Below are 16,700 nucleotides of genomic sequence, written 5' to 3' on the forward strand. Positions count from 1 at the left end.
AGTGTCTGCCACAATTCACAGGCGTGCTCACAATGTTATCTATATGTCTTACAGGAACTAGCTCTCCCCTGTTGTGAAAAGCAAATACAAAAGCATGTGATTAGAGGCGGCCTTCAAGGGCTTAGAAATTATCATATGAGCCTTCCTAGGTTTAGCTTTCAACTAAGAATACCAAGAGAACAAAGCAAAATTGGTGATAAAAGTAAATTGGAAAGTTGTTTAAAATTACATGCCTCATTTGTCCCTTTAAGCAAAACACAAAAGAAATAATAAGGTAATGCTGTGTACTTTTATAGGATTTCAGATTCCTTACTGTTACTCTGTATTGGTAGTAGCTCCATGGTAATCATGTCGCCCTGTCTGCAGTGCTCTTATAAGGCAGCTATAGGAACCCAGTGGCATCACTAGGGTTGTTGTCACCCGGTGCGGCATCGCATGGTGTCACCCCCCCCCCCATTATTTTTTTTTATTTTTTTTTACTAATGTTACTCGTAAATCTTAACTCCCATATAGCACTGAATGTATTGTAATGGCAATAGAAGTGACATTAACAATTACCTGAATTCAAATGACACCTTTAAATAATATCATATGAAAACAATAGAATTAAACAAATGTTTTTCCAAAATTAAGTTTATTTTGACATTAAACTTTACTAGAATAATGAAAATATTAAATAATGAACAATTAAATAATACCATAAGAATTAACAGGAACAAATACACAAGTATTAAGTGAACAGCTCAACTAAATCAGAACTTTGCTTTCCTGACCTTCAAAACTGCGAAATTGTTTATCACGTCATCAAAATCAATGCCTTTAACTAACTCACTTTTGATTGATAATATTGCAAGATTAGAAAGCATTGACTGTCCCATGGTAGATTGCAGATAGTTCTTTATAAGTTTTAGCTTTGAAAAACTCCTCTCACATGAAGCCACAGACACACAGATCGTCAGAAATAATTTTAGGCTTAGTGAAAGGGTTGGAAGAGATTCTATGAAGTCCCATTTAGTTATGAATGTCAAAACTTCTAATGTTCCAGATCAATCTGTGCTGCTTTCAGGTGCCTTCTCAGACTTGGTATTTCTAGTAAAAGCTGACTCTCAGATACCTCATTATAGAAAGGGGTCAGTTTTGGAATGGACACCTTTAATTCTTCTTCATTGGCAAATATAAGGCTCTTCACTCGAGCAGCCTCAAACACACCTGCTACTTCCATGATTGCTCTTTATCTGTTTTGGAGTTCAGAATGAAAGCGATCAATGCACTCAAGCATCCCCCTCTTATTTTCTTCTTGCAGACTCGTGACTCCAACATCTCTTGCCTGCTTCCCTGCCATCCTCTTCTTGAACCTAGCTCCTCTCTCTACTGCAATTCCATATTCTTTAGATTTTAAAAGGGTCTGTTCAGTTGCATGTTCCACTAAAAGACTGCGCTACTCATACAGAAAAAGTCTTAGCATAGCATCTCTAGCTTTGTCACCACCTTGTCGAGTCCTTAGTCTGTAGGTACTGCTGTGTATCATTAGCTTCCTGAAGTACATCACACCAGAAGTACAGGTGGCACAGAAAAGTGAAATCATAGTGAGCAAGGCAAAAGAACTTGTGCTGCTCCTCTTGTGTCTAAATTTTCATCTGGATCACAAAGAGCTTCAATCGCCTCAACAAACTTATCAAATTTTTCTTTTACTGGCTTAACTGCAGCATGATGAGCACTCCAGCATGTTGTTTATAGCCTTTTCACTGACACTCCAGTATGGTCAATTAATACATCCCATCGATGGGTGGAAGCAGCAAAGAAAGAAAACATTCTCTGAAGAGTTCCAAAAAATTTCATATGCATTTTCATCAAGAGTGCTGACCCCACAAGTTAAGTGAATGGTCCACACATCCATTTAAAATAGCTTTCTTGTTCTTTCCCTTAAGAATTAACTATACACCTCCATGTTTTCCAGCTATAGTGGCAGCATTATCATAACCTTGAGCATGGCACATCATTATGTCCAGTCCATCACTTTCCATTTTTTTTAAGAATGTCAGAACTGAGGTCACCAGCTTTTTCCCCCTTTAAATGGAATAACCCTAGAAATACTTCTTTTACTTCAACATTCCTATTGCTGATTTTTACATATCTGATCACTTCTGATATCTGGTCAGTATGTGATATGTCAGTGTGCTGTCAAATATGATCCCAAAGTACTTTGCAGACTTTGTCCTCTATTTAACAAAGTCTGGCGTACCTGATCTGACAGTGCGGATCAGGTCCGCCAGACCTCGCTGAATACGGAGAGCAATACGCTCTCCGTATTCAGCATTGCACCAGCAGCTCACAAGAGCTGCTGGTGCAACGCCACCCCCTGCAGACTCGCGGCCAATGGGCCACCAGCAGGGAGGTGTCAATGAACCCGATCGTACTCGATCGGGTTGAATTCCAGCGATGTCTGTCCGCTTGCTCAGAGCAGGCGTACAGGGTTATGGAGCAGCGGTCTTTGTGACCACTGCTTCATAACTGCTGTTTCTGGCGAGCCTGCAGGCTCTCCAGAAACACGGGGCATCAAGCTCCATTCGGAGCTTGATAGAAAGGCCCCTTTATCTCCATGACAAGCTTCTCCTTGAGTTTTAGGCGCAAAATATGAGACCGATACTTTAAGTTTGCATGTGCTCTGCTTTAATATAATTAATTAATCATATTTTGAAAGCATCTCAACCATCTCAAGAAAGTTCCCTTTATTGTATGAAGATTCATCTTCCTTGTGGCCATGGAATGCCAGATTCAGCTTGGCAAGAAACAATGTGATGTCAAGCAATCTGTGCAAGATGTCCCTCCACTTTTTATTCTCAATTTCCATCAATGCAATAGTTTCGACATCAATGGTTTTGTCCATGGTCAGTCCTGCTGCCAAAGTTTTCCACTGTTCAAGGCAACATAGGTGCTCTTCGGATGTCTTGTGATTATGTACTTTCGGGCTCGGTTTCCACCACTTCTGAAACCCAGTCACAAATTTGGATATGGTATCTGCAGCACTAATGGCAAACAGTCTGCTGGAAAAACAGTATAAATTCTCACTTACAGGGGAGTAAACGATCCAAGACTGCAGAATTTACCCGCCATTTGGCATCACCTTGTAAAACCACTCTTTTGAAAGTTGGCGCACTTCTCTGCTTTGCTTCAGCTTTTACATCTTGCCTTTTCGCAATACTGAAAGGACCATCTTTATTCTGAAAAGAAGCACTATTTCTTTTGATTATTTCAACCTGAAAATGGTCTGGAACTGGTCCCAGAAAGAAACATCACATAAAATTTGCAACTCTTTCTCCTTAGTGACACTCATGGCTATGGCTAGCGTCACTTTCAGCACTCTCTTCTGCTTCAGATTTTGCCATTTCCGCTCCTTGCTCTTCTACTACAGATTCTACAATTTCCACTTCTTCTTCTAGCAATTGCATCAGAAGAATCAGCTTTATCAATTGGAGACTGACAACCATTGTCTTTTGATGAACTCTGGCCATCATCCGTTTTTTTTTTACATACTGAAGCATGGATCCAGCAAGTGTTTTGATTGATTTAGTTCTTGCCTCTTTTGTTTTCCTTTGCTGGTATCCACTTGGCCTCTTTGTTTTATGAACTACATGTGGCATGATAAAATATTCCCGCAATAATAATGAAATATATTCTATTAAACAAACAAAATGGCTTTTCCTTGCTTTTCTAAACATTTTTTTAAATGTCAACTGTTTTGTGCACTGAGGTGAATCAAGGTGGGCTCTCAAGGCTTCAGAATAGGCTTGAGAAGGCCAAGTATCACAGAGAGATCGCCAGCAAATATTTTCTTTTTCTCTTGGTATCCTTTGTTAAAAGAGCAACAATACACTACTGGGAGCTGGAGGAATATGTGCAGCCACCAATCAGTAGCTAGCTCCCAGTAGTGCATTCCTGCCCCTAAGCTTATCTAGATATACTAGCTTTTCAATAGAAAATACAATGACAGGGCATATGAATAGACCGGTCCGGTTCAAATGCGACCTAAATTTCTTGCGGGCAAATAATTTTTTTTAACTTACCAGCCCGGACCGGCGACCTGACATTTTCCTAATTGGGACATCAGTAGCAGTAAAAAAACATAATAAAGCAGTCAAACTGCCCTTCACACTCACACACAGGGAAAGGAGGGAAGAAAGGGGAGGTTCTGTCAAAAGCATACAAACAACCTCCCCTTTTCAGCATGGCTCTCAATCTTCTCCATGTCATTTGCTACTTCCCGACCCTAAGGCTGTCTGCGCGGGAAAGCAAACATCTTGCTTCTGTGCTAGAGCCGTGAGTGTGTGTGTGAATTTAGTATGGGTAAAATAGTACATTGTTCTGATGCACTAAGTCACTGTGAGGTCAAAGGGCTTTCAGGAGGAGGTGTGTGGGACTTAGCTGTCATGCTAGTATAAGAAGCAGCACTGTAAACTTGTTCACTTTGTGCACATTATTTATGATAATCCTCTAATATAGGCAACTGCTGGGCACAGTGAGTGATTTTACAAAATAAATTTAAAAAAAACTTTCTAAAGAGCAATTCTTACAGTGTTTTTTTTGTGTGTGCATAAATGTGTGTGTGATTGTGTAATGCATACAAAAATAGAAATGAACTCCGCTCAAGAATATATGTAAAACTCAACATTTATTGGCAACAGCATCATTAAAAATAGAAAAAGGAAAACAGCCAAACAGATGGTGTTTAACGCAGCACAACTGGCTTACGTGTTTCGGCTTACCGCCGTATTCATAGCCTGGCTTGTGTATTACTCTTACAATTTAAATAATCATTAAAACACTGCTATTGGATAAGATTTAGAGCGTAACACCACCCACACCTGCAAATGACAGCTGATATATAATGATCCATTGTGACCTGATACATATATAACAATGTTCAATACTTTTAATACACATAGTACAATACAATGTCCCTTATATGATACAGAGCATGATGTCACATTACAAGTGAAAGTACTTATCTGGAGTTATGAAATGACTATAACTCTCACACAGTATGATAAATAGTGGCCGTGCAGTGTGTGTGCTTCTCACAGAATACATATTATGTCAATACCTATGTACACGCTCAACATATAGACACTATAATTCTATGGATTAAATTTCAAATTTTACATTTTAAATTCTAAACCCCGAAATTTCAAACTATAAAATTCCAAATTTTCATTCCAAATTCAAAATTTTTAAGGGCTACTTGAGTGAAAAAAAAGTCATGTACTTAACAGTTAGTTGGTGATTATACTTCAAAATATGAAATTTATGGTTCAAAAGACATGTAAAACTGAGGTATAGAGCACCAGAGATCTATTAACCTATTACTCCCAAAAATGTATAAGATCGTATCGAGAGTTGAGGCCATCCGGTACCCTAGTCTTCAGTTTAAACATCCAAAAAGCTTCTCTCTTGGCCAGGAGCCTATCAATATCCCCACCTCTTTAAGGTTTCGTAACTCTCTCAATAGCACACCACTTAAACGTTTTTAATTCACAATTGTGAATTTCCACAAAGTGGCATACATGAGGGGTGGATGCTCTCCCCTGGCCAATAGTGGAGAAGTGTTACCGGATCCTAGTTTTTATGTCCCTGGACATGAGTCCTATATATTGGACCCTGCATTGTTCACACTTAATTATATATATGACCAGAGTAGTCCTACAATTCATACAGGATTTTATGTTAAATCTTTCTCCTGTTACGAAAGATGTAAATGTTTTAGTTTTATCAATATGTTCACACGGTTTACACTTTTTGTGACCGCAACCATACATCCCTAAACTAGTTAGCCACGAACATGTTACAGTAGCTTTTTGTTTAGTTGTGTAGGCAAAAGTAGGGAACCAAGTGTTTTCCTAGCACTAGATCTGATTCCTTCTTGGACAACTTCTCTCAAGTGATCATCTGCAGCTAGAATTGAGAAGTTTGTACGTATTATAGACGCTATCTGGGGGAACTAGGTACTGTAGTTAGTTACAAAATTGATGCCTTTAAAAGTTTGTGTTTCCCTAGTACCTTCCTGTAAAAGAGATTCCCTTTGCCTAGCCTCTACTTGTTTTCTAGCTTTAGTGATTACTTTGTGTGGATATCCTCTTTGAATCTTTTTATAAGATCTTGAGCTTGTGCAATAAACTCATCCCTATCTGTACAATTCCGTTTGAGACGGATAAATTGTCCCTTGGCTACTGCTGCTGCTGTGTGTCTAGGATAACAACTCCTCCCATGCAACAGGGCATTTCCTGAAATGGGCTTCCTATAAGTTGTTGTAAGGATCCTACCAGTTAAGTTTAAATCCAAATAGTTAATGGTACTTGGATGAATCTCAAACGTAAATTTGAGGCCAATCTGATTAGTATTTAAAATGCCCACAAACTTAGGAATGTCCACACTGGGACCATTCCATATGAACATAAGATCGTCTATGAATCTACCATACTATACAATCTGTTTCTTATAGGGGTTTCTATCTCCAAAGATGTGGAAAAATTCCCACCAACCTAAAAATAGGTTGGCGTAGAATGGGGCAAATTTCGCCCCCATCGCTGTTCCACATCTCTGGAGATAGAAAACCCCCTGAAATTCAAAGAAATTGTGGGTTAACAGAAATTCCAAGACTCTCAAAATAAATTCCTGAAAGTCTGTCCTGAAAGTGTGTTTGATTGTGTAGGTATATATGTGTGTGTGTCTGTGAATATATATATATATATATATATATATATATATATATATATATATATATATATATATATATATGTACAGTATCTCACAAAAACGAGTACACACATTTGTGAAAATATTCTATTATATCTTTTCATGTGATAACACTGAAGAAATGACACTTTGCTACAACGTAAAGTAGTGAGTGTACAGCTGTTGGCAACAAAATTGAGTACACTCCTAAGTGGAAGTGACCAAATTGGTCCCAAAGTGTCAATATTTTGTGTGGCCACCATTATTTTCCAGCACTGCCTTAACCCTCTTGGGCATGGAGTTCACCAGAGCTTCACAGGTTGCCACTGGAGTCCTCTTCCACTCCTCCGTGACAACATCATGGGGCTGGTGAAAGTAAGAGACCTTGCGCTCCCCCACATTCTATTTGAGGATGCCCCACAGATGCTCAATAGGCTTTAGGTCTGGAGACATGCTTGGCCAGTCCATCACCTTTACCCTCAGCTTCTTTAGCAAGGCAGTAGTCATCTTGTAGGTGTGTTTGGGGTCGTTATCATGTTGGAATACTGCCTTTTGACCCAGTCTCCAAAGGGAGGGTGTCACAAATACCTCATGATTTAGCTGCCAAGAGGTTAAGTCTCTTTAGTTTGTGAGCTAAAAACAGTTGTTCGCTTTTTAAGAAGAACTGTGTGCTGTGTTAGGTAAGCATATGATTTCCATTTGATGTTCCAGAACCCCTAATAAATAGTCCCACTTGACTAAATGTTATCATATAGGCATTGGTGCATTCAGCCAGTTAAAGTGTCGGCTCTAGAGACACAGAGCAGTGCTTCTTCCCAGAAACTAATAAGGTCAATAAAGGGACATGGGTACAATGTAAATATGTGTTTAAAACATGTTATGACATTAGATGAAGGGAAATATAGCAACCATGTTATATTTGGTATCAAACTGATTCTCACAATGTAAAAAAGAGATTGCCTTTTTGTCAATATGAAAATGGATGTATCTAGCAGAAATTATAATGTGTTCTCTGATTTCAGGCAAAGACTTAGAGTTTATGGACTGTCGTAAAAGATAGGGGGCTTCCCAGCCCCTGCAAAGAGGGTTGGGCAAGCAACCTGATCTCCTGAAAATTGTATAAAGTTTTGTGTTTTAACATGTAAAATTGTCATTCTTACAAGGGAAGCTGTTCTAACAGAGTAAGGAACCATTGCCTCATGCATTCTCCCTGGCACATATATTAAGACTAGTAAAGTATAAAATCTGCTATTTCTCCCTTTTATTTTAAAACTGTTTGCTTGTATAATTCTATTTGTTAACATATTTTTATTATTAATGCATTGTGCTAATTTTTCACATAATAAACCTTCATTTATTAAGCTTTGACCTTTGTCTAATATTTGAACCACGTTACTGAAAGAGACTGATAGTATTAAGAGTGGTAGTATTAGTACTGTGATTTTATGTTATTTTTTGCTAAATTGTAATCTGGGGTTTCCTTAAGATTTCCCATATCATATAAAAAGTGGTGGTAGCTAGATGTAGTTTAGTTTAGTGTGGGTGGCATCAAAGGGGAGTTTTGGGCATTTCTTTTATGTCTAGTACAGACTAGAGAGTGTTGTTAACCCTTGCACCCACTGAACTTAGTCACAAGCTTGCCTGGCATGGCTAGATTGTGACCGATTAGTGGCAGTAGAAGGGGTCTGATAACCCTTTCTGTGCCAAACAAGTGACTGGCGCAGGGTTGGTTAACCCTGGTCGTCACAGAGGGGATCATGCTCTGCTTCAGTATGTCACAGTACATGTTGGCATTTATGGTTCCCTCAATGAGCTGTAGCTCCCCAGTGCCGGCAGCACTCATGCAGGCCCAGACCATGACACTCCCACCACCATGCTTAACTGTAGGCAAGACACACTTGTCTTTGTACTCCTTACCTGGTTGCCGCCATACACGCTTGACACCATCTGAACCAAATAAGTTTATCTTGGTCTCATTGGACCACAGGACATGGTTCCTGTAATCTATGTCCTTAGTCTGCTTGTCTTCAGCAAACTGTTTGCAGGCTTTCTTGTGCATCATCTTTAAAAGAGGCTTCCTTCTGGGATGACAGCCATGCAGACCAATTTGATGCAGCATGTGGCGTATGGTCTGAGCACTGACAGGCTGACCCCCCCCCACCCCTTCAACCTCTTCAGCAATGCTGGCAGCAGTCATACGTCTATTTCCCAAAGACAACCTCTGGATATGACGCTGAGCATGTACACTCAACTTCTTTGGTCGACCATGGCGAGGCCTGTTCTGAGTGGAACCTGTCATGTGAAACTGCTGTATGGTCTTGCCCATCGTGCTGCAGCTCAATTTCAGGATCTTGGCAATCTTCTTATAGCCTAGGCCATCTTTATGTAGAGCAACAATTCTTTTTTTTTCAGATCCTCAGAGAGTTCTTTGCCATGGGGTGCCATCTTGAACTTCCAATGACCAGTATGAGAGAGTGTAAGAGTGATAACACTAAATTAAACACACCTGCTCCCCTTTCACACCTGAGACCTTGTAACACTACGAGAATATACACTACATAAAGATACACACGGGTGAGTAAAGTTTTTTGCAGGCTGGTAAGGTTTGTCATTTACTTGCATGATTGGGCAAGTGGAGTTTTTGGGTAATCATAAGCCCTGCAATGAGACAGACAAGACACACGTGTCTTTGTACTCCTTACCTGGTTGCCGCCACACACGCTTGAGACCATCTGAACCAAATAAGTTTATCTTGGTCTCATTGGACCACAGGACATGGTTTCTGTAATCTTTGTCCTTAGTCTGCTTGTCTTCAGCAAACTGTTTGCAGGCTTTCTTGTGCATCATCTTTAAAAGAGGCTTCCTTCTGGGACAACAGCCATGCAGACCAATTTGATGCAGCATGTGGCGTATGGTCTGAGCACTGACAGGCTGACCCCCCCCCACCCCTTCAACCTCTTCAGCAATGCTGGCAGCAGTGATACGTCTATTTCCCAAAGACAACCTCTGGATATGACGCTGAGCATTTACACTCAACTTCTTTGGTCGACCATGGCGAGGCCTGTTCTGAGTGGAACCTGTCATGTGAAACCGCTGTATGGTCTTGCCCATCGTGCTGCAGCTCAATTTCAGGATCTTGGCAATCTTCTTATAGCCTAGGCCATCTTTATGTAGAGCAACAATTCTTTTTTTTTCAGATCCTCAGAGAGTTCTTTGCCATGGGGGGCCATCTTGAACTTCCAGTGACCAGTATGAGAGAGTGTAAGAGTGATAACACTAAATTAAACACACCTGCTCCCCTTTCACACCTGAGACCTTGTAACACTACGAGAATATACACTACATAAAGATACACACGGGTGAGTAAATTTTCTTGCAGGCTGGTAAGGTTTGTCATTTACTTGCACAATTGGGCAATTGGAGTTTTTGGGTTATCATAGGCCCTGCAATGAGAACAAAGCAAATGACATATTAGAAGTACATGGTAAAATTGTTTAAACCTTGAACCTTGAAATTAAAAAAATTGGGTTTCATGTCCTTTAAAGCACTAATTCTATATGTGTCTGTCAGGGTTTGGATGTAAGGGCATGGTATATGTTTTCCTAGGAATTCACCAAAACTTGGAGCCTAAACAAATCCAATAGTGACATAAGTACACCTATAGACCACTGGTTTTAAAACCTATCATCAGGCCTCCCTAGCAGGCCAGATTTCCAGGATCACCTTGGGTGAGAGCAGGTAAAATAACAATGTCAATCAGCTTATTATGTCACCTGTGCTCTAGTTCAGATATCCTGAAAATCTGGCCTATTAGGGCGGTATGAGGACAAGTTTGCTAGAGACCCATAATCAGCCCAATGACCACATATAAAAGGCCATTGGGCCTGTATTGCTCACATTACTTTTTTCAACTCACTACTCACATATGCTGCATTTACTATGCATGTATGCCTTCTGACTGCAGCACAAAAGGCCACAAACAGTCTGGATGATAGTTTATATTTTGTGAATGCTTCTACTGTATTTAATGATATCCTCACTAACGCCTAGATTTAGAGTTCTGCGTTAGCCGTCCAAACCAGCGTTAGGGGGTCCTAACGCTGGTTTTGGCCGCCCGCTGGTATTTAGAGTCAGTCAGGAAAGGGTCTAACGCTCACTTTCCAGCCGCGACTTTTCCATACTGCAGATCCCCTTACGTCAATTGCGTATCCTATCTTTTCAATGGGATCTTCCTAACGCTGGTATTTAGAGTCTTGGTTGAAGTGAGCGTTAGAACACTAACGACAAAACTCCGGCCGCAGAAAAAACTCAAGAGTTAAGAGCTTTATGGGCTAACGCCGGTTTATAAAGCTCCTAACTACTGTGCTCTAAAGTACACTAACACCCATAAACTGCCTATGTACCCCTAAACCGAGGTCCCCCCACATCGCCGCCACTCTAATAAAATTTTTTAACCCCTAATCTGCCGAACGCACACCGCCGCAACCTACATTATCCCTATGTACCCCTAATCTGCTGCCCCTAACATCGCCGACCCCTATATTATATTATATACCCCTATATTATATTTATTACCACCTAATCTGCCCCCCCCCCAATGTCGCTGCTACCTACCTACACTTCTTAACCCCTAATCTGCCGACCGGACCTCGCCGCCACTATAATATATGTATTAACCCCTAAACCGCCTCACTCCCGCCTCAAAAACCCTATAATAAATAGTATTAACCCCTAATCTGCCCTCCCTAACATCGCCGACACCTAACTTCAAGTATTAACCCCTAATCTGCCGACCGGACCTCGCCGCTACTATAATAAATGTATTAACCCCTAAAGCTAAGTCTAACCCTAACACTAACACCCCCCCCTAAGTTAAATATAATTTTTATCTAACGAAATAAATTAACTCTTATTAAATAAATTAATCCTATTTAAAGCTAAATACTTACCTGTAAAATAAACCCTAATATAGCTACAATATAACGAATAATTATATTGTAGCTATTTTAGGATTTGTATTTATTTTACAGGCAACTTTGTATTTATTTTAACTAGGTACAATAGCTATTAAATAGTTAATAACTATTTAATAGCTACCTAGTTAAAATAATTACAAAATTACCTGTAAAATAAATCCTAACCTAAGTTACACTACACTATCAATAAATTAATTAACTAAACTATCTACAATTATCTACAATTAAATCAACTAAACTAAATTACAAAAAACAAACACTAAATTAAAAAAAATAAAAAACGATTACAAGAATTTTAAACTAATTACACCTACTCTAAGCCCCCTAAAAAAATAACAAAGCCCCCCCAAAATAAAAAAAATGCCCTACCCGATTCTAAAATAAAAAGTTAACAGCTCTTTTACCTTACCAGCCCTTAAAAGGGCCTTTTGCGGGCATGCCCCAAAGAAAACAGCTCTTTTGCATTTAAATAAACATACAATACCCCCCCAACATTACAGCCCACCACCCACATACCCCTAATCTAACCCAAACACTCCTTAAAAAACCTAACACTAAGCCCCTGAAGATTTCCCTACCTTATCTTCACCACGCCGGGTATCACCGATCCATCCAGAAGAGGGTCTGAAGTCTTCATCCTATCCGGCAAGAAGAGGACATCCGGACCGGTAGACATGTTCATCCAGGCGGCGTCTTCTATCTTCATCCATCCGGCGCAGAGCGGGACCATCTTGAAGCAGTTGACGCGGATCAGCCAATCAGCCAATCAGATTGAGCTTGCATTCTATTGGCTGTTCCGATCAGCCAATAGAATGCAAGCTCAATCTGATTGGCTGATTGGATCAGTCAATCTGATTGAACTTGAATCTGATTGGCTGATTCAATCAGCCAATCAGATTTTTCCTACCTTAATTCCGATTGGCTGATAGAATCCTATCAGCCAATCGGAATTCGAGGGACGCCATCTTGGATGACATCACTTAAAGGAACCTTCATTCGTCGGGAGTCGCCGGAAGAAGAGAATGGATCCGCGTCGGCTGCTTCAAGATGGTCCCGCGCCGGATGGATGAAGATAGAAGACGCCGCCTGGATGAACATGTCTACCGGTCCGGATGTCCTCTTCTTGCCGGATAGGATGAAGACTTCGGACCCTCTTCTGGACCTCTTCTTGCCGGATAGGATGAAGACTTCGGTCCCACTTCTGGACGGATCCGCGATACCCGGCGTGGTGAAGATAAGGTAGGGAGATCTTCAGGGGCTTAGTGTTAGGTTTTTTAAGGGGTGTTTAGGTTAGATTAGGGGTATGTGGGTGGTGGATTGTAATGTTGGGGGGGTATTGTATGTTTATTTAAATGCAAAAGAGCTATTTTCTTTGGGGCATGCCCCGCAAAAGGCCCTTTTAAGGGCTGGTAAGGTAAAAGAGCTGTTAACTTTTTATTTTAGAATAGGGTAGGGCATTTTTTTATTTTGGGGGGATTTGTTATTTTTTTAGGTGGCTTAGAGTAGGTGTAATCAGTTTAAAATTCTTGTAATCTTTTTTTAATTTTGTAATTTAGTATTTGTTTTTGTAATTTAGTTTACTTGATTTAATTGTAGATAATTGTAGATAGTTTAGTTAATTAATTTATTGATAGTGTAGTGTTAGGTTTAATTTTAACTTAGGTTAGGATTTATTTTACAGATAATTTTGTAATTATTTTAACTAGGTAGCTATTAAATAGTTATTAACTATTTAATAGCTATTGTACCTAGTTAAAATAAATACAAAGTTGCCTGTAAAATAAATATAAATCCTAAAATAGCTACAATATAATTATTCGTTATATTGTAGCTATATTAGGGTTTATTTTACAGGTAAGTATTTAGCTTTAAATAGGATTAATTTATTTAATAAGAGTTAATTTATTTCGTTAGCTAAAAATTATATTTAATTTAAGGGGGTGTTAGTGTTAGGGTTAGACTTAGCTTTAGGGGTTAATACATTTATTATAGTAGCAGCGAGGTCTGGTTGGCAGATTAGGGGTTAAAATTTGAAGTTAGGTGTCCGCGATGTTAGGGAGGGCAGATTAGGGGATTAAAAAAAAAGTTATATTGTCAATACTGTAATCTACATTTCAAATCTCAGTGCAATCCCTGGTAGAATACATAGAACCAAACAGAAGATCTAATGAGAATGAACCATGCATTGTCTAAATGGTGACTTTTGGAGACTACCTAGCTACATACCATTAGCAGTTTCCTCTGCCATAGCAAAGACAAGCAGGTTACACACATTTGCCACAGCTTACAGTTCTCAAGATCTTTTTAATAACTCAAAGAATTCTATAATGAAGAATACATTTCTCCAATTCCTACTTTATCTTAAGGAGCTTGTTTACTACAGTAGTGGACTTACATATAACATAGATTTTGAAGGTAGATAACAGACAGGCCAGAAGGTGTGTGTGTGCCTGTCCTTAATTCCTACTAAAGTGTTTCAGATTCCATCATTGTGTTTGCTCCAGTGTGAAAAGAATGTTTTCCAATACATGATTAAATAGCTTTAATAAACCTTTTCCAAATAAAACAAATTCAAATGCTATGTTAGCTTCTACAGCCAAATGATAAATAAAGCCCAAACAAATACCAGAACAACGCCATAATACATTTTAAGCCTTTTGTATATTCCTGCCTGGTATTCTTGTAATCCAGATTCCAGCCTTACAGTATTTGTCCCTACTAAGGGGCATATTTATCAAAGTGCGAGCGGACATGATACAATGAAGTGTATCATGTCAGTTGCACATCGATAAATGCTGACAGCATATGCTGTCTGCATTTATCATTGCACAAGCAGTTCTTGTGAACTGCTTGTGTAATACCGCCCCCTGCAGATTTGCGGTCAATACGCCGCTAGCAGGGGGTGTCAATCAACCCGATCGTATTTGATCGGGTTGATTTCTGTCCGCCCCCTCAGAGCAGGCGGAGAAGTTATGGAAACAAGGGGTATCAAGCTCCATTTGGAGCTTGATAATTCGGCCCCTATGACTCTACATGGCATGCATGCATAGTAATATAATGTAATAATATTACTATATGCATGCATGCCATGTATATCTTACTAGGGACAAATTCTGTAAGGCGATATATGCAGCATGACTATAGACAAATGACAAAGCCAAAACAAATATCAGAAAGAACAACACCATAATTGATTTTTAGCCATTTGTTGTATATTCCAGCCAGGCATGAGACATTCTTGTAATCCAGCCTTACAGTATACTGTAATTGCCCCTAGTAAGACTACATGGCATGCATGTATAGTAATATAATATAATAATATTACTATATGTATGCATGCCATGTATGTCTTACTAGGGACAAATACTGTAAGGCAACATATGCAGCATATCATATGTGTGAGTAGTACTAGTGAGTTTTAATTTACCAGTAATACCGGGTTATCCCCAGTCCAGATGATCCTTCTTAATCGGATTCCTGTTGTCCTCTCCTCCTGACTACTCCGCTCCTGGTGTCTTCAATTGCTGCCATCGCCTGGCGTCCCACTCTTTTCCTCACTCTGTCTTGCGCAGTAGTTCTCGAGTGCTGCTTGTCAAGACAGAGACTTGTCATACGCATTGCTCCTCCCCCTAGCCTGTTCATCTCCGGTCACATTCCTCCTGGTGGAGCTGTTGTGTGTGTGTCAGGTAGTTAAGAAACATGACCGGTCAAGAGGGGAGGGTGTGAGGCGATGGGATGGTGGGGTCACGGTAGGGCCAGCACATGTGTTGGCGGGGGCAGGGGCGTGCCGCTATCACAGCGCACTTTACTCCTGCCTCATCTGGCCTGCTGCAGTTTGACCTTCCACCTGATGGTGTCACCCCCGGCCCCCTTAGAGTTAGTTGAGACAGTGGAACGTGACCGGTCTAGAGGGGAGGGTGTGAGCCAATGGATGGGATGATGGGTTCTCGGTGGGGCCATAGGGGAGCCAGCAAATGTATTGAGGAGGGGGGGGTCAGGTGCGTGCTGCGCATAGTGCACTTTACTCCTGCCTGTTGCAGTAATGCTGCCTACAGCCTGATGGTGTCACCCCCCCCTTAGAGTGTCACCCGGTTGCTGTCCACACCCCCAGTGATGCCACTGTAGGAACCCACAGCTACACACTAACCATAGTCACTTGTATATATTTATGTATGTTTACATACACTTTTTGACCACTATGGAAACTTTTAAAAGCTAAAATAAAAAGCTTGGATAAATAGTGCCCCTCTATGGTGATTTACTGTGCAGTCCAGACACATTTCATGGGCACACCATAACTGCACCAGTCCTGATCCCATCAGTTGACCCCCCCCCCCCCCAGCCTAGTCCACCTCTGATTGAGGGGCAAGTAATAGGCATTACATTTTACCCATATCACATGTGCTGAATGTAACAGACATATTTCTTGTTATCATAAATTATCCAGATAATTCACTGAGCCATAAAGATTATTATATTGAAAAATAGGAGGAGGTGTGGTCTCTGCCCCTGAAGCTTTCTACACAATCTCATGAAGGTGCATAGCTATGTGCCCATTCTCCTCTTAATGATGCTTCTAGCAGTTTGTAAACATTGTGATAGCAACTCCTTTTGAGTTTTATGGATGAAGTACATAATAAACCACTGCCATTTGTTGAAACATCTAGGTAATTTTTGGTTGACCTCAGCCCTGGCATAATAATGCTCTATAAATAACTGTTCAATTATCGCATTTTAAGACTCGTAATCAAGTGAGATCTATTGGCAATCCAATTTCTCAATATCATATTATCAGGTTGATTTTGAGAAGCACATCCAAAACCATCATATGGAGAAAACTTGTATCTGACCAATAGGTATTTCTAAATTCAAAACACGGGAAAGCTAATGTTGCGACTTCATCCAGAACTAAGCAATTTTAGAACAATGTCAATAGTAACATAGTAACATAGTAACATAGTAGATAAGGTTGAAAAAAGACCAAAGTCCATCGAG

The 16,700-nt window shown here is 40.0% G+C and overlaps 1 protein-coding gene and 1 pseudogene across 5 annotated transcripts in view; one reads left to right on the forward strand and one right to left on the reverse strand.

The window, feature by feature from the left end:
• The window catches only part of ZNF385A (zinc finger protein 385A), a 496,048-nt gene that overhangs the window by 177,171 nt on the left and 302,177 nt on the right, over nucleotides 1–16,700 (forward strand). The window lies entirely within an intron of this gene.
• LOC128652605 (zinc finger MYM-type protein 5-like) lies at nucleotides 1,232–3,641 on the reverse strand (annotated as a pseudogene).

This window comes from Bombina bombina, chromosome 3 (assembly GCF_027579735.1).
Source record: "Bombina bombina isolate aBomBom1 chromosome 3, aBomBom1.pri, whole genome shotgun sequence".
NCBI classification, from domain to species: Eukaryota; Metazoa; Chordata; class Amphibia; order Anura; family Bombinatoridae; genus Bombina; species Bombina bombina.